This window comes from Pinus tabuliformis, chromosome Q (genome assembly GCF_031772625.1).
Source record: "Pinus tabuliformis cultivar Carrire ecotype Pingquan chromosome Q, CPIR1, whole genome shotgun sequence".
Lineage (NCBI taxonomy): Eukaryota > Viridiplantae > Streptophyta > Pinopsida > Pinales > Pinaceae > Pinus > Pinus tabuliformis.
This window is the reverse complement of record NC_142296.1, coordinates 80,036,458-80,055,413: the sequence shown is the minus strand read 5'-3', so window position 1 is coordinate 80,055,413 and position 18,956 is coordinate 80,036,458.

Here is an 18,956-nt window from a genome sequence, read left to right as displayed (position 1 = left end):
AGGGAGATCATGGTTGTTGGTCTGGATGATGATTGACATATGCTGCTGATAGTTGTTGATGTCTATCACAATATTGTTTTAGAAATTTTGTCTCTATGTCATGTATTTATCTTATTATCAAGGTCATGTAATGGCCTATTGTGGTTTCCCCACAATGCATGGGATGGTTGATGTAATGTTCTTGTTTTATCATGAGTAAACTTTTCGTGTATCCCCACTTGGTTGGGTGGATGAGTCAATCCCCACTTGGTTGGGAGATGGATGTATGTATGAGTCTTTGGTGATAGGAAGGTCATTTATGATGTATAGTGTCATGTTCTTTCTTGTATAACATCCTTTTGCAGACCTTGCCTATAGTCAGGGGGAGCATGGACAACATAGCAGAGCAGAAAATTCAGCATATACTCAGGGGGAACATAACCCATTGCCCTTGATGACAAAGGGGGAGAATGACTTTGAGTGATCTGGGGTTGCCATCATGTCCAAAGGGGGAGATTGTTGGCATTATGACACAGGTGTTGTCCTTGATGGCAATTCACTCAGATGATAGATCACAGTTCAGGCTCTCAGAATGGAGGAAAAAGAGATATACGTAGGTTCCACTTAACCAAGTCGTGTATACACGCGGGGTAGCCGATCAAAAGGCACGTATACATATTCACGCACTTTCATGCAAGGAAAAGCGTGTACATGTGGGAAAACTTATTTTTAGTCCATGGTATTTAGTCCTTGGTATTTGGACCTATGGTTTTGGACCATGGTATTTCGTCCGAAATGTTGAACCCAGGTATTGGGTCCAAGGTATTGATTCTAGTATTGAGTAAGGCCTAAGACTATAAAAGGGGAAGGAGATCATTAGGCAAAGGCACTCAAGGATGAATATCTTATGAAGAGCGAGATCTAGAATACTGGTCATTGGGTTATGGTGCATAACTAGATCTAAATCAAGGAGGAACCTGAGCGCTAGAAGAAGGATAAGTTCTATTGATGGGTCAAGATCTCAAGACTTGAAGAGAAGTATATTTGTGTGATTTTGATTTGTTATATTTGGCGCAAGACTTGATCTATAAATTTGATAATCTGGGTATAACTGATGTCTGAATATTTGAAAAAGGGAAAATTATCTTTTATAGATCTGTACGCAGGTTCCGCATAGAAAAGGCGTGTATGCACATAGGTTCGGTATATCAAAACTGTGTATATGCAGGTTTTCCTTAATATAACAACGTATGCACGTAGGTTACACATATTGAGGTAGTGTACGTCGCATGAAATATGTTTTAGCTACTTCTGTTTATTGTTGCGGTGTTATGGGTTCAAGATTGGTTTCTGGTTACTGTTACTGTATTCTGGTTACATCATTTAGAGAAGAGATTGTTTGATTCAGTTTTGTTTTGGTGCAAAGGAGATTGGTTGATGCAGATACTTTTGATGGTTGATTGACTTTATTGATGGATCTAGTCTGAAAATTTATGAAACGTGGTCCCTGGAAGAAAAGAGAAGGTTGTAGCCTTCTGTAGGCCAACACCTACGTACTAGTACATCAGCTAATACAAGAGCTAAGGGGGTTGTAGCTCCCTTCCAGGAGAGTCTAGAGAATGAGAGAAGGTTGTAGCCTTCTACAGGTAGAAGCCTACGTACTGGTATAAGACCGCACTAGTACAGAACCATTGTAAAAAGAAGTTTTTTATTAAAAGAAGATAGAGACAAATTGCAACAGGTGGTTTTCACCCACATTGGGTTTCCACCTTATATCTTGTCTTCATGTGTGTGATTGCGTGTACTGTTTACTGCACTTGATTATTGTTTTATGGTTCTGATACACAAATTAAGATCAGCTAACTAAATTAGAAGTCTATAAGATATACGCGGTTTTCTCAAAACATAACTGTGTATATACGCTGGTTTAATTAACTAAAGTAGCATATAACAATTTGTTTATGGAAATAAAAGATTGTTAAATTGCTAATACTGATTCACCCCCCCTCTCAGTGTTATTTCCAGCATTTATGGGGTTCCCATTCTCATTAAGGAGTTTCCAAATGGCATTGGATGCTTTCCACCCATTTGCAAATTTATGATAGAATTGCGTCTTATCATAACCCTCAAGCAACCAGATTACCCTGTTGCGCAGTCTCCATGTCTCTTCTCTATCCTTTAAGATTTTTCCTTGAGAGGCATATAAGGATGTGAGCTTATCCTTATGTTCAGGTGAGGTGAAAACTCCTCCCTTATTATTCTCAAAATCAGCAATCTCAGCTTCAGTCTCCCTTAGGGTTTTGTCATCCTGAACTCTCTTATTGTGTGCCCATATTTTAGAAAGTTTCTAAAATTCTTTTAGGTTAAAGCACAAAACCCTTTGCAACATGCCCTCTAGCATCAAAGGGATGGGCCTTCCAAAAATTCGTGACCAAGTGAGCATAGGATGCATCTTTTAGCCAGGAAAACTTGAATTTAAAAGGACCCTTAGGCTTATCAATCCTCCCTCTGATTTCAAAGTAGATAGGAACATGATCTGATAGTCCTCCTGAACCCACCCAATTCCTGAGATTGAGCCCTATGCTTAGAAGGCCTTCCTTGAGTAGGAAACGGTCTAGTCTTCTGGCTAGGCTGTCTTCCCTGGCTTTGTTATTCCTCTAGGTGGGATGCAGTTTTGCTAATGGAATGTCCACCAGACTATGAGCTTCCAAGATGTTCTCAAAGAAATCTGATTGGGGATCAGACTGGGCATGATGACCCCAGGATTCTGAGTGGCCTAAGGAGAAGTTGAGGTCCCCTCCCAGAATTAAGAGGTCCTTCCGAAAAATATCAGAGCTCAGAAGATTTTCCCAAAACTCAGGCCTATGCTGGCATGGCCCATACACATTAATAAGCCTGATCTTTGTGCCCAGGTCAGCCAAGAATAGATCAGCCCCAATATGCCCATGGCCGCCCCAGCAATTAATAAGGTTGATGGACCGAGTATTAAATCCTAGAGGAATGCCTCTTGATATTCTGAATGCATCTAGGTCCTGAAAGGACTAGCCCGGGAGCATCGATTCAAGCAAGTAGGAGATAGCTTCAGCATTGCCCAAGGTTTCTTGTAGGAGAATTACATCGACAGGGTCGGCCATGATCAGTCTTCGAAGAGTTAATTTTTTATTAGGCCTAGCTAGCCTTCTGCAGTCGAATGATAGGACCTTAATGGGGGGGATTCTGCTAGGGCATTTAATGCTCCAAGAGCCCTCTGGATGGTTTTTTGCCTCCCTGAGGCTATATCCTCCCCAACTTGCATTTTTTCTTTGGACAGTGAGGAGGGGCGACCACAAGGAAGCTTTGGGGGAAGGGGCTCGAATCGAGACCTATGCCTAAAAGGTCTGGGACAAGAGACTTCACCTTGGATCGAGTTGGGTAACGGGGGGGGGGGGGAGGGGCTATCTCAAGAGCATGGGAAAGGGTGGCAGGGAGCTCCAGAAGGGAAGGAGGGATAATGTAGTCAGAGGGGAAATGCAGAAGGACGGGACAGGTCACAAAGGTGGGAGACTGAGATAGACCTTCATTGACCTTAATATTAGCAATTGCAAAGAGAGAAATACTATTATACAGAGCATAATTTTGAGAAGTACAGGGGATGGAATAGCTCTTACCCGAAGAAACCACAACCCCTGTAGTCACCCTAGCCCTGGTGAGCAAAGGAGAGGGAGGCCAATGAGGTGTTTTGGCATGCTTCTTCGAGGCCTCCTTGGTAAGAATCTCCTTGGCTACTTCAGGATTACCATGGGTCTCTGCTTCTCCTGAGGGTGGGGGCTTCTGTTTTGATTGATGATTCCTTGATGGTGTTTCCTTGCTAATCTCTCCTACCTTTACCCTATTGTTGAGAGGGCAGTCGCGAAATAGGTGGCTAACCTTATGGAATCTTCCATAATGGAAGGGCACCCCTTCATAATCCAAAATCTACATCCTTGTTAAATTTCTCCATTGGAGAGTAATGTGCTCCTGTAATCCCTCCCTGGTATCTAAATGTACCAAAATCCTTGCATAAGCCATCATACCAGTTGACAGATAGGCTTTTTCATGGTCCAGGTATGTGCCTAGGGTATTACCAATGTGCCTAAATACATCCTCGAACCAGAACTGAAGGGGAAGTCCTGGTAGACGCACCCAGAGTGGGCCTGCTCCTAGATGCTCTCTCTCTGGATCAAAGAGTGGATTCCATCTACGCAAAAGGATAGGAGCCTGTTCAATGTGCCATACTGATGAAAGGACCCAATTTGTGTGTTCATCTCTTGCAAATATTAGTGCAAACCATCCCCTGACGAAGGTTTGTACAAAGGGGAGGTCGACCAGATGATGTCCCCATACTTCGATCGCCCATTGCTTCAACCTGGCCACTTTGTAATTTCTTCCTCGTACTCTTCCTACTAGAATCCTGTCTGTTGTTTCCATAGAATCTCCCATCTAGATGTCCTCACCCAAACTAAGAAACACTTCTTGTGCTTTAGATCTTACACACCTCTACTTCTTGCTTGGTCTGAACCCTACATCAAAATGAGCCTACGGAGGACCTCTCGAAGGAGGGTTTATGGGAGGGTTAGGGTTTGAAGGCTCAGAGGAAGGCCCCACAGGAAAAGATCCAAAAATTGGCAGAATCACAGTGAAGTTGCCTGATGGGGGAGCCAAGGAAATCAAAGCCGAGGGGATCCCAGTTGAGGGAAACGAGGATTCGCTGGGGGGAGCCATAGAGGGGTTGTGAGAGCTTGCTAATGGTGGGAATGAAGAAAAACCTAAAGAGGAGCCGGAAAGAGTGGGGCCTTCAGAGCAAAACACAAGGTTTTCGGTCAGCGGCGGTGGAGGAGAGGATGAGAAAGCTGACCAGGAGGGGGTGATCTCTGGATGAGTGGCTACTGAGCACGAGGGTCCTGAGAAAGAGGGCAGCATCTCTATCTCATCAGAAATCTCATTGCTGTACTAATACAAGACCGACGAGTTTGCATGTGGAGTTGTCCAGATGGGGGTGCCCTCCAAAGGGTCCTCCAAATAATCTATTAGATCCTCCATAACCACCCTAAAAGCCCCGCAACAACTGCCATTGTGAAAAATTGTGTGCCCATCATTATTGAGACTGGGAGCAGGTGGTGTGAAATGATAGCGGGAGGTGAGAAAACCAAAGAGGAATAAGCCTGCCCGCAATGGAAGAATGACAATTTTAGAATGGAATTAGCCATACAACATCAGTGGCTAGAGGACTGCATAGGATCCAAGTCACGGGAATGGAAGCTTCAGGCTTCAGGTTACCGGCTACAAACCCTAACCCCAATTGGATCGCTTTCTTATTTTCTTCATCATCCAACTTCTCTACGAACCGATCACTTTTTCAACTTGATGTTTGTTGTTGCTACAAGAGTTCGATACTACTATAAAGGATCTTCCAGGAAAAGAAGATCTCGTTGCAGATTTCTTGTCCAGTGTACCTAAAATAATTGATCTGTCACTAGTACATGATCAATTCCTAGATGAACACCTATTTTCTGTAACACTCAAGACACCATGGTATGCTGATGTGGCCAACTACTTGGTAGTAGGGAAACTTTTAGTGCATTTTTCACCCCGGGATAGGAAACTTATCGTTCAATGCAATGCACGATTTTCCTGGATAGACGGATATCTCTTCCACACAGGATCTGACTTTCAAATTCGCAAATGCATTAGAGAGGATAAGATTTATGACATTCTCAAGGCTTGTCATGATGAACCTTGCGGTGGGAATTTATTTAATCATAGGATTGGACACAAAGTACTCCAAATGGGCTATTATTGGCCCACAATATTTAAAGATGCCAAAAAGTATGTCCAGAGCTATGATAGCTGCTAGAGAATGGGTCATCCCATTCAAGATGATGAGATGCCTTTACAACCACAACTTGTAATAGAGCCCTTTGAAAGATGGGCATTGGATTTCATAGGCCCCTTCAATCCACCATCGAATCAAAAGGTGTACATCCTAGTTTGCACAAATTACGTGACTAAGTGGCTAGAAGCAGTAGAGCTCCTAAAAGCCATAGAAGAAGTAGTCATTAGTTTCTTATTTGAACTTTTCATGCGATACAGACTGCCGAGAGAAATAATAACAGATGGGGGGTCACAATTCATTGCTCATAAGATCTTTTCCACCTTGCAGAACTACCACATTAAGCACAAAGTTACTTCTCCTTACCACCCTTAAGCAAACAAACAGGTAGAAAGTACCAACAAGGTTCTAGAGGCAATTTTGACCAAAACGGTATCTGCGAATCGTCGAAACTGGGAAACTAAACTCCCAGAGGCCTTATGGGCTTATCAGACAACATGGTGTAACACCACTGGCCATTCACCATACCACCTTGTTTTCAGTAAGGAGCCCATCTTTCCTATTGAATTCGAGATAAAGACTCTCAAAACTGTGAAAGAAGTTGGATTGGACTTCACAGAAGCACATAAACAACGCTTACAACAACTTAATGAGTTGGACAAAGTACGCTTATCAGCCTTGCAACATAAAATGATTATTCAATAGCAGAGGACCAAGTGGCATGATTGCCTCATTAAAAAGAAGACGTTTCACAAGGGCGATTGGGCGCTATTGTATGACTCTAGAATTCAAGATTTCCCACGAAAACTTCAGACGCGATGGTTAGGACCCTACGAAATTATTGAAGTCTACGACAATGGTACAGTGACCTTAACCACTATTGATGGTTCCAACGTCTCTTTTCTAACTAACAGACATCGATTGCACCTGTTGGTTGAAGGGAAAGTACCCCTAGGGTCCTTTGGGCTAAGACTCTACCAGACTGAAAATTGCTTATTCAAAGAAACACACATACAGCCATTATCTTTACTTTAAGCAAATTCTAATGTTAAGGGTACGTACCTAAGGTCCTACGTTCGAGAAGGCCTTTAGGGTCCAAACCCTTCTTGGAGTTCCCTTCCTCTTCCTTTGACCTGTAAAACAAACAAATCAAAGAACACAACAGTACATGGACCAATACTTATATATAAACCATCTTCATGCTATAAAGTTAGTTATAAAAATCTTTAAGTAACTACTTGCATAAGAATTCGAGACAAGAATCTCATAAGCATAAAGAAAGATTGTTTCGGGAACCAAGACATGTTTCTTTTATATAAAGGCAAACAAAGTACATATAACGGAAAGATATCACCTGAAACACCTTCAGCAGGCTCCAAGCAAAGCTTCCTCCTGGATTCGTTCCAGCCTCAAGCCTCCAACAAGAGCTCCTTCCAAGTCTTACTCAATGATGACATAAAGGATGAATGATCACCAATACACATAGAAACAAGGGTTTCCTATGCAAAATGGGGGAAGTGCAGAAAGCACCAAGGACTTCAGACCTGGTCTATGGGGAAAATCTCAGCATAATAATCTTGCTCTTCTCTTCTCTCTTAGGCCTTCCCTTTGATGTCTTTTTATACCATCTCCAAAGTAGTTTTTTAGTTAGGAGTTGGTTGGGAACAGTTGGGCCACGGGCACTAACAGGTGATCAGCAGGTAAAACCCGCGATCTCCGCCCGAAAATGAGGAATTATTTATTTTTTTAAGTGTTTTAATACATACACGCGGGTTGGGTATACACAGACCCGCGTGTACACGCGTTTAACTCAGGGCAATGTCGCGTATAGGGAATAAAACACTGTTTTTTAAATTTTAGGACCAAGTCTGGAAGGAGGGGTTGCCCTAGGCCATGAGTGCAGCATCACAAACCATAAGAGTGAGATTTGGAGCTATAACACCTGTATCATCAGAAAATCACAAGAGAGTCTTTTTTCCATTAGATAAGTAATGATTCCGTTTTCCAGATTGTAGCTGATTAGGGAGGTAACCCAATAGCTACATCTACTAGATTTTTTGAAATATCTTTGCATGTTATACATCATGTATATATTTTTGTGAAATTTATGACCTTAAAAATTAAAATGTATATATATATATATATATATATATATATATATATATATATATATATATATATATGTATGTATGTATGTATGTATGTATGTATGTATGTATGTATATATATATATATATATATGTATGTATGTATATATATATATATATATATATATATATATATATATATATATATATATATATATATATATATATATATATATATATATATATATATATATATACATACATACATACATACATACATACATACATACATACATACATATATATATATATATATATATATAAATTTTTTAACAATAATAAACTAAGGAAAAAAGGTGTTGATTATTTTATAATAGCTTGTTGTTCCCAATTGTCACAGTTTTTGTTCCCTTTGGTCGCAGCCGTTTTTCCGTCACTATTGTTCCCTTGGTCACAACTACTGTCCTCTTGGTCACAATCGTTGTCCCCTTTTATAACAACCATTGTTCCTTTTTATCACAATTGTTGTTTCCTTTCGTCACAACCATTGTTTCCTTTTATAACAATAGTTGTTGCTTTTTATCACAATTTCTATTTCCTTTGGTCATAATTGTTGTTCCCTTTTATAACAGTTGTTGTTCCCTTTGGACATAGTTGTTGTTCCTTTATTTACAACCGTTGTTTCCTTATGGCTGCCACTTCTTTATGTCATCCCAATAATTACCTTATGATAATAATTTATTTGATTTCGCAAACTCCTCAAAAGAATAAAAATAAAAATAAAAATTAGCAATCTTGATATTGTAAGTAACAAATTGTTCATGATACATCACCTTGATTACCACCAAGGGAGTTTTTTTTCTTTTCCCCATATAGTCTGGTGACCTCCTTAACAAGTAAAGTTGTGGGAAGCAAATAACAACTTAAAGTGGTAATTGTTACAATAATTTTTACGCCATCCCTAACTCTTAAGGAGTTGATGAGCCACCCCATTCACTGATATTTCATTATGACCAAAAAAATAAAACCTATGAAAACAAGGAAATGATAAATATTTTTGCCAAAAGAATAGGAGGTCTCATCACAAGCTGGCCTACCATGATCATAGGACTTAATAAAGCGACATTTCCATTATGGTCACCAAGCCAAGGTAATGGCCTTTGATATTTTAATCAAAGGACAAGAGGTCTCATCATGAGCCGGCTTGTTCACTTCATTAAGATCTAGTGAATGACATTGTTATTAACTTGTTACCAAACCAAAGCAATGGTCTTTTGAGAAATTTTTGGCAAAAATACTTGCATATCAAGGGGTTAAAAGGAAACCTTGTCGAGGATATGGACGCCTGTTGGTAGTAGAGGCTATGCTTATGGTATTGAAGTATATTTGAAATCACCATATAAATATCTTGCCATTTTTAATTCCCTTTTAATAAATAAAGGAGGAATCACAAAACTATTGTGGAAATCTATCACAATGCTAAGGTGGTAATTCAAGCTTGTATGAACAACTATCTATCCTTATATATCAGGAATGCACTTTTAAAAGATTTTGCTAAATCTATTTTTAATTTAATTTCTCCTTACGAGTAATCCTGTGGTGCGAATTAATTTTACCCATGATTAAAGTCTTTTCCATGCTTCGAACTCCGAACAGATCTTGTTTCGTTAGCATATCTCAACATTTAATACGCCTTATCACTAAGCCGCATGACCTCGTTTAATTTGATCATTTCCCATTATGGTAATTAATGTATTGACATGCCATCGATTCACCATATCACTGAAGGTCGCGGTCGACCTTTATTTTTATTGGGGGGGGTGAAAAATCACACGTATGACAAGATATCTGCACATTTGACAAGAATGCTTAATCATTGCAGTAATTTCGCCTGCATGTGTTGTATTGAGGTAATATTGAATGTTGCTATTTTTCTTGCATTTGCTGGCTAAAAATCTGTTGTATGCACCTTCATATTACTCTTTGAGAGACAGTAAAAATGGGTGGTCAATTGATTCGTAGCGAACCAACCCAATTATGAATCTCTGAACAAGCACAAAGAATTCTAGAGCAGGTGGGTTGGATCGAGTATTTTTCCTAGTTACAGGGATTCAATAATTTGGTCGCTTTGGAATTTTTACAAAACTTGAACAATGGAATAACTACAGTAAAGGGAAGGCAGGTACCAGTTAATGAAGTAGTCTTGTCAGAGGTTACAAGCCTCCCCATGGAAGGTGAAAAATGGATTGATAAACATACTGTGTTGCAGAGCACAATGTTGTTCACAGATCCCGACGAAGTGTTGGTTAGAAAAGGCAAGGGATATCAACCTGCTTCCTTTCCAGAACCATGGAAGGAATTAGCAGAAGTAGTACAAAGGTATATTACCTGTGACGGTTGATACGACATAGTTAGGCCTCAACATCTGAAGATGATGGCAATGCTTAAGCAGAAGGTAACTGTAAATTTACCCTTCTTTTTAAATTCTCTCCTGCATGAGACTACTATTAGAATTGGTAAATCTAAAGACTAGGATTCGGTAGTAAGCCACCACTACCTTATAAAATTGATAGTTGTCAGAGAATTGAACCAAGCCCATTTAACTTGGAATTAATTTGTGGGAAACATTGAACCTCCATCACAAATTGAAACACTCATTATGGAACCTGAGCGACCAACAGATAACGAAGAAGATGATATGGTAAGGGAAGAGATCATGCAGGAACAAGCCCAGACTTCAGTTTCACAAAATATGACTAGGGTTGAAAAGAGAATAGCTTCCCTTCTAGTCTCTCTACTCGCTAAACGTAGAAGGTCGTCTAGACTGATTAAAACAAGAAATCCCACAAATTCTAGTGAACAATTGGTAGAGGAAAATGTATCTCAAAAGTCTCCTGATGTTCAGGAAACTCATCAAGAAATTTCACCTCAAATACATGAGGAATAAATAGCTCAAGTACTGGAGAGGATGGGAACCTTTTTCAATCTTGAAAATGTTGACGAAGATGCAGGTTGTTTGGAAATTCCGCTCGAACGAACCCCGACGCCCGACTTTCCTATTTCCCCTTCTAATTCAAATGCTACTGTTATGTTGCAATATTCAGAAGACCCTGGGGACACTTCTCTCCAAGAACATTCAGGAGAGTCTATTGCAACTATTATGGAACTCGGTTCCCCTTCTGAAGGAAAAATTTTACGATCCCCTAAGCGTCAAAAGACTAGTGATGAACTTACTAGCATGCCTCAGTCTGATGAGGGCCCTACAAAACCTGTAATAATTTCCACGTCCTAAAAATCCGTAATCGAGGGACCCAAGACTATTGCTGCTATCCATTCTACTTAATTTGTTCAAACCAAAAAAAATTGTTGGGAATAGAAGAAGAAAAATTAGCCATGAAATGGAGTTGCTTAAGAAAGAAAATCAGAAATTACAAAGGAAAGTAAGGAAACTCATAAGTTGGTTAAGGAACAACAAGAGAAACTATAAAATAAGGCAAGAAACTCGAACATATGAAGCTCAAACTGAGAGTTTTTTTGCCTCTGTAGAAACATAAATAGAATAAATCCTTACTATTGCTATAGGAACACAAACTGATTTGGGTATCAATGTGATGACCATCGAGGTAGCTATTCAAACAGAATTGTTGGTTTTCATTGATAGGACTACTCAGATAGAGCTTATACCTCCTTACACCCCCTTGATCATGGATGCTACCATTCAAGTGTTAAATAAAAAATTGGAAGAACAATAGGAGACCTTGAGACAATACCAAGGAGAAGTGGTGCCCCGAAAGGAGCATCAGGAATTGTTACAAAAGTTTAAAGCATTGTCCATCATTGAGGATGAGACTTATGCTAAATTGAGGGCAGCTGAGAAAAAGATAAAAATGGTACAAGGCCAACTTGAGAAAGCCCTGGAACAGACGAAGGAGGTCTGCTTCATCTATTCTGATGCTTTGTCTTGCAGGTCCCCAGCTAAGAACTATGCTCTATTTTTACTTGAGCGATATCTTATGCTCAAGGTCAAAGCCATTCGGTCTGGTCAACCTTTTGAATTTAATATTGTTTTTGATTTTATCAAGTCTTTTCAGCAACAGGATGATCATGTAAAATACTTTTTTATGTGAGTTATATATGCATAATTTCTTCTTAGAGGACTAGAGGGATGAAAACCCTAGTCCCTTCATTGATGATGTACAATTCCAGGCATTCATTTCTTTCGCCAAGAATCAGATAATATGGTCAAAATATCATGATACATTTCAACGAAGGGAGAATGGCCTTGACCTTTGGGTCAGGGGGGAACCAATGAGCCCTCTGTGTACACTCATCAAGCATAAAAAGTTTATGGAACAACCTGGCATTATCATTGCCCTCACACCTGTTCATAATGATGTTCTCCAAGTTGGACTGGAGTATTTTGAAGAAATCAAAGTAGAAGCCCTCCGGGCTGCTAAATAGAGGTGGAAGATGTCCACCAATGAGGTGAAAAATAGGGAACCTTTTAACTACATAAATTTTCAAGAAGCAACAAGCAGAATGCAAGAATACGCTCACTTGGTCCTAGCAGAAGGTCCTAAGTGGATTGGATGCAGGTATAAATGTCCCATAATCTGGTACCCTCCAGATGAATACAAACCCGAGTATGAACTCTCAGAGGCATATACATCTATAACATTTAGGGAAATAAAAAATAGGAACGAATTTCGGCACTATGGCGAACAACCTTACCCAACATACACTTTAACACTCTTGCATGTCAATCATCTCTTTGCATGAGGACATGCAAAAAAGTAAGCTAGGGAGTGATGTTGGGCCTTGGAATTGGTATGATTCTTCCCTTTGTTTCTTTAGTTAATAATTAGTTTTTCAAGTTCTTTAAGTTCAAATTGTAATAATTTGGAAGCTAGAAGTTCTAGAAAGAAGCTAATGACATCTTGATATTCTACCTTGTTAATGAGTAAATTTGAATACTAAAGACGTCATTAATTCAAAATTTGGATTAATTTATGCACAAGAACTATTTGATGGGTGATTCTTGTTCCCTAAATTGCTGAAGAGAAACCAAGTCGTGGAGGAACCGTTGGGCTAAGTGTGACGTGTTGACCAAAGATTCGTGCCTATGTGCATGTGACAGTCGAAGAAATGATATAATCTATTATTCTGGAAATATGATGGAGATTTTATAGTTTAAATAAGAAATCCCGAGAATCTTCTAATTCTTAGGATATCTTTACTATTCCAACATTAGAGTTATGTTGTAATATATAAATGCAATTAAACTACAATAAAATAGATTATTATTATTATTCTTATCGATTGTGAAAGGTGACTAAAAGGAAGACTGTCTTAGGGTTTTTACAGACCTTTTTGTAATTCACTATTGATATCAATGAAAGCTCATATTGTTCGGTTTTAATATAGAGTATTGAATTTCCTCCGAGGCGGTTAAATTCTAGAGATCGTGGGCCTAGTCCTGGAATGATCATTGTCTTCTTTGTATCATTATTTCTTGTTACTTTCAGCTTTGAATGATTTTATGTTCCTTGTGTGAATTTCCAAATTTATTATTCAATGGTGTGAATTTTCAGATTTACCATTCAGTTGTGTGTATTTCCAGATTTACTTCTTAGTCGCATGAATTTCCATTTGCCATGTTTTACCGTCAATATTTACAAGAAATTATAGCAGTTAGTGGTTAGTGAGAATTTCCTTTAATGCATTATAATTCATTCTTAATTTTCACGTTAGAGTAAGGATTATTGGTTTCATAGAATTTAATGCATTTATGGTAGATGCATCTTAATTTTTTTTATCATAGTTATCACTTCCCAAGATATAATTGAGTTGTTTTATGATTTATGCATAAAAAACACACCGATTTATTTGTCTCTAGTTTGATAAGATCATGTATTTTTATGGTAGAGCCTTTGAATGTTCCTTTTCAACTTTTTCTTCTTGTTAGTCTTATGTAGATCCAAGTAATTTAAGTACTATCCTTGCATCAACTATGTCAACAACCTTGCAATAAGAAGATAAAATCCCAGGTTGATAATCTAATGTACATAGGATTAAGCCGATTCTTCAAGAACAACTTAATACCCAACGCCAACACCGCCAACACATTCCTAGGAAACTGAAGCAATGTGATGCTTGTCTCCTAGGAAAACATAGCAAACAACCATTTCATTATTTTGTTTATAGAGCACGTAGAAATCTTGAATTGATTAATTATGACTTGTGTGTCCCTATGCTAGTTCCTTCTGCAAATGGAAATAAATAAATGATGAATTTTATTGATGAGTACACCAAAATGTGTTGGGTATATCTTTTGAAGTACAAATTTGAAGCTTTTTAAACTTTGAAAAAATTTCATGCATGGATTCAAAACAATACACAATATCATATTGGCTATATTCGTATTGACAATGGAAAATAATAAACTTCAAATGAATTTGAAAATGATCTTTTCTAGCATGTGATTCAACATCAAACAACTGTGCCTTATAATCCTCAACACAATGGTGTAGTAGAAAGAATGAACAAGAAAATCTTAAATATGTTTTGTTCAATGATGTTTTTCGAAAATGTAAAGCTGATGTTCTTGGATGATGTAGTTCTATGTGCAATGAATATTAAAAACATATGTCCATATTATGATCTACAAAATAAGAATCCTTATGAAATGTGGTATCATCACATTCCTTTGGTAAGGAATATCAAGGTTTTTGGTTCCACCTGCTATGCCTTGATTCCTAAGGAACAAAGAAACAAAATTTGTGCAAGGATTCGAAAGAGTGTCTTCTTGGGATGCTCAGATGCCTCCAAAACATATTTTCTCTATCATGAAGTAAATAAAAAGTTTATATTGTCTAGAGATGTGATTTTTCTTGAATATTCTAAGACTGAAAATGTTGTTGAGTGACAACTTGATCGCTTGGATAGTTTCATGCATGTAAAACATTTTCAGTAATTTGATAATGAGATTCCACATCTTAAAGGGGGTATCCCTATCTTAGATCAATCTTTGGAATCTCCTTTTGAATCTTTGTCTCCTCCTCATGAAGTTCCAACCGTGTCTTCAGTTCAAGAAGACAATTTCAGTGATGTGAATGAGAAAATTGGAAGGATAAATCTTGATTAAGCCCCATCTCAATCAATAGAACAACCTGAGCCATCACAGAAAGGTCCTCAAAACTGGCTCACCAAGAGACTTGAAAATGTTCATCCTGACGAGGTTGGAAATATGAGAACAAGAAGTTATACTAGACGGAGTGGAGGTGATGTAGATGATTCCTATTTAGCTGTTGATATGGATGTATCTTATGATCATGAATTAAATTTGTCTACTGATTTCGAACCAAATTCCTTTAAAAAAGTTTCTTCTCATGATTAATGGAAAGAAGCAACATAGAAAGAGTATGATGCTCTTATAAAGAATGAAACCTAGAAGCTGGTGGACCCTCCAATTGGTACCAAAGCAATTGGATGCAAGTGGGTCTTCAAGAAGAAGTATAAATCAATTTGTTCACTTAACAAGCACAAAGCAAGGCTCATGGAAAAATGATTTTCACATAAATAAGGGATTGATTATGGGGAGACCTTTTATCCCACAACAAAATGGGATACCATCAAGAATATCTTTGCCTTGAATACTCAGAATGGATTAAAATTCCATCAAATGGATGTTAAAACTTCTTTCTTGAATGGAGATTTGAAATAAAATGTTTTTATGTCACAACCAAAAGGTTTTTTTTTGAAGGGAAAAGAGAACAAAGTATGTAATCTTATCAAATCATTGTATGGCCTTAAACAACCACTACAAGCCTGGTATAAGCAATTAACTGAGCATATTCTAAAACTAAGTTTCAAACACTTTGAACTTGAAGATGCAAATTTATTTGTCAAGAAGGTTGGAAAAACTATTGTCTATCTTGTGGTGTATGTTGATGATCTACTGATGATAGAGAAAAATGAAAACTATATTACATCCATAAATAAAGAATTGAGGAAATGATTTTAGATGACAAATTTGGGATATGTTCACTACTATATAGGTATTGAAGTAACCCAACATCAAAAGTTTATATTTCTCTCTCAAAAGAAGCACATTGGATATTTGTTGAACAAATTTGGTATTGCTAAATGCAATCCTTTTTCAACTCCAACAGAACAAATATTAGAGCTCACATATAAAGAAGGAAATACATTGAAGGATGCAACTAAGTACAGACAACTCATAGGAAGTCTTAACTAGCTCACTACTACCAGACCAAATATTTCATTTGCAGTTGGAATCCTTTCTAGGTTTATGCAAAAACCTTGTGAGGGTCATTAGTCTATTGCAAAAAGAGTTCTAAGGTGCTTGAAGAGAACTAAAGACTTTGGACTCAAACATACACAAGTGGATGAATTCAACTTGATTGGATACTCTAATTCATACTTTGATGGAGATGAAGAAAATTGAGTATCTACTTCAAGTTATGCTATGAGTCTTGGATCAAGATCTCTCTCTTGGATGTCATGCAAACAATCAATTCTGAGAGATTCCACAATAAAGGTAGAATATGTGGTAGTTTTATATGCAACCAAGGAGATTGTGTGGCTTCAGAATATTCTTGAATATTTGTAGGAGAAACAAGTGCACTCTACTCCTCTTTTAATTGACAATACTTCTGTAATGAAATTGACCATAAATCCAAATTTCCATGATTGAAACATGCATATCAATACAAATTATCATTTGATTCGACATCATGTTAAGGCCAAGACTATTCACCTACACCATTGTTCCACAAATTAGAAAATTATAGACACCTTCACCAAAGCACTTGGAAGAGAAAAGTTTGAAAGGTTTCTAATGATGCTTGGACTTACAAACACCCCTTCAGATTAAGGTGGGGTGTAACCATCTCTCCCATATCTACCCACTTTCACTGGCCTACCAGTGTAAACATGCGTTAAGGGATACTATGACATGACCCGACCTTGAAGATCAACTTAAGGAAATGGAGTCAACAAAATGAAACCTCACTGACCTTCCTCGGGAGCTGCAGGACCCACATGAGCTAAAAAACCACTCTAGGTGCACAAATCCTAAGCTAGACTACATTTTTATTGACTTAGGATTCTAGTGGCATGCACAAGCCTACATCCATGAAATTTTAGGCCTCCAGTCGCATGCATAAGCCTACAAGGTAGCGATTCCAGTCCCAATTTCTCAGTTTTGAGCTTGCAACTGCGCGATCTATGCCACCTTTTCAAGGGTAGACTCCAGATCACTACAAAGAACTTGATGATACTTTCCAAAACAATAAATTACATAAGGAAAAATCCTCTAACACAAAAATTAATCAAGGACTTGACCTAACTAGGCCCAACCATGACAGTCATTTCATTAAATACATTGTGAACATGTAATCTACATGTCATGAATGCATATTTGAACATAGGGGTTTGATACTTATATAAGAATAATCAAGAAGGTATAATTTCTTCTCATAATAACTGCAATCATACATCTATTATTTCATGCATTCAATAACCATTCATTTATCAATCAAAACATGATAAGAGCCATAACTAGAATCTGTCATAAAACCATGCTTATAACCAACATATAACCAGAATAATAATAATGATAGAACAACCATCAAAGTCACATCATAACAAGTACATTTAATCATAAAATACAAGAGGAAAAGAGATCTTATTAACTTATCCAATTCCAATAAATTCAGGGACTTCTATGTACCACCCGACCATAGATTGGGTTGAATTAAATATTTCTTTCTACCAATCACCCCGTGACATATTCCAAGCATGAATGTGGGACTCACAAAAAAACAACCAGGCTTCCTCAAGCTTTACTACAATCCCACCAAACTCGGTTAAGGGATTCCCAGGCCCGAAACAAGCACTTACACAACTAGGCTTTATCGAATCCTACCATTATCGGTGAAAGGATTCCTAGGCCCAAAAAAAAAGCATACACTACTAGGATTTACCACAATCCCACCAAAACCAATTAAGGGATCACTAGGCCCTAAAAAAGCTTGGATGTCTCCAAATTGCTTCACCAATACCTTGAAGAATTTTACTATGTCCACCCTCAGGCTTTACCACAATCCCACCAAAACCGGTCAAGGGATTCCTAGGCCCTTGGTAATTTTCTTGAGGCCACCTCACCCAGTTCCAAAACCATTCAGAAATCCAAAGCTCAACCAAGTAAAGAACCCCATCGCACCATGACTATCTGGAAAAGGCAAGGCAAGGTTGAAACCACTTTCACACCTGGAAAAATCCATGCCAATGACAACAAGAGAACCAAATACACGCGTGCATGTACCATGCATGCACCAACCAACTAAGAAATCACACATGCAACGTGTTACCTACAAGTATTCCTTCTTAAGTTGCCTAGTCCAAACTTTTCTTTCTTGTCCTTTGCTTTCCTTGTATTTCCTTTTCTTTCCTTTCTCCAATGCTAGAGTGCTCTAAGAATTCTCTAAGTGTGTAAGAGTATGAGAGAGAGAGAATAGAGAGAGATCTCCAAGCTAAAACTGAAGAAAGGTTGTCAATTGATCCTCAAAATCCTTTTTAGTATCGAGGCCTCTATTTTCCTCAATTCCCTCTACTTTTCCTTCAATTTCCTCCTCACGTGCAACCTGTGACCTTTCACCTTCCTTTTCTCCTATTTCCTTTTATTTCCATAATTAAAATGCAAGTAATGCCTCTTTTCCTTTTCAAATCATTTTCCATTCCATTTTCCTATTTCCTTTGCCATTATAAACTAAATGAACACCCAATAGGATGTTTTACCCAACATTCATCTCGGAATACGTGTCCCATGACATTGGTCTTATTTTTCCTTTATTAACTTTATTACATGAACTTTTAACCCAGGGTTGTTACAGACACCTCCCCCCCTTAGGGGAATAGTGTCCTTAGTGTTTGTTCTATGACACCTACAACAAGAAAAATCGATGAAAACCAAAACATACTTCCCATGGACCTTTATAACTTAGCTTGATGTAGTATTT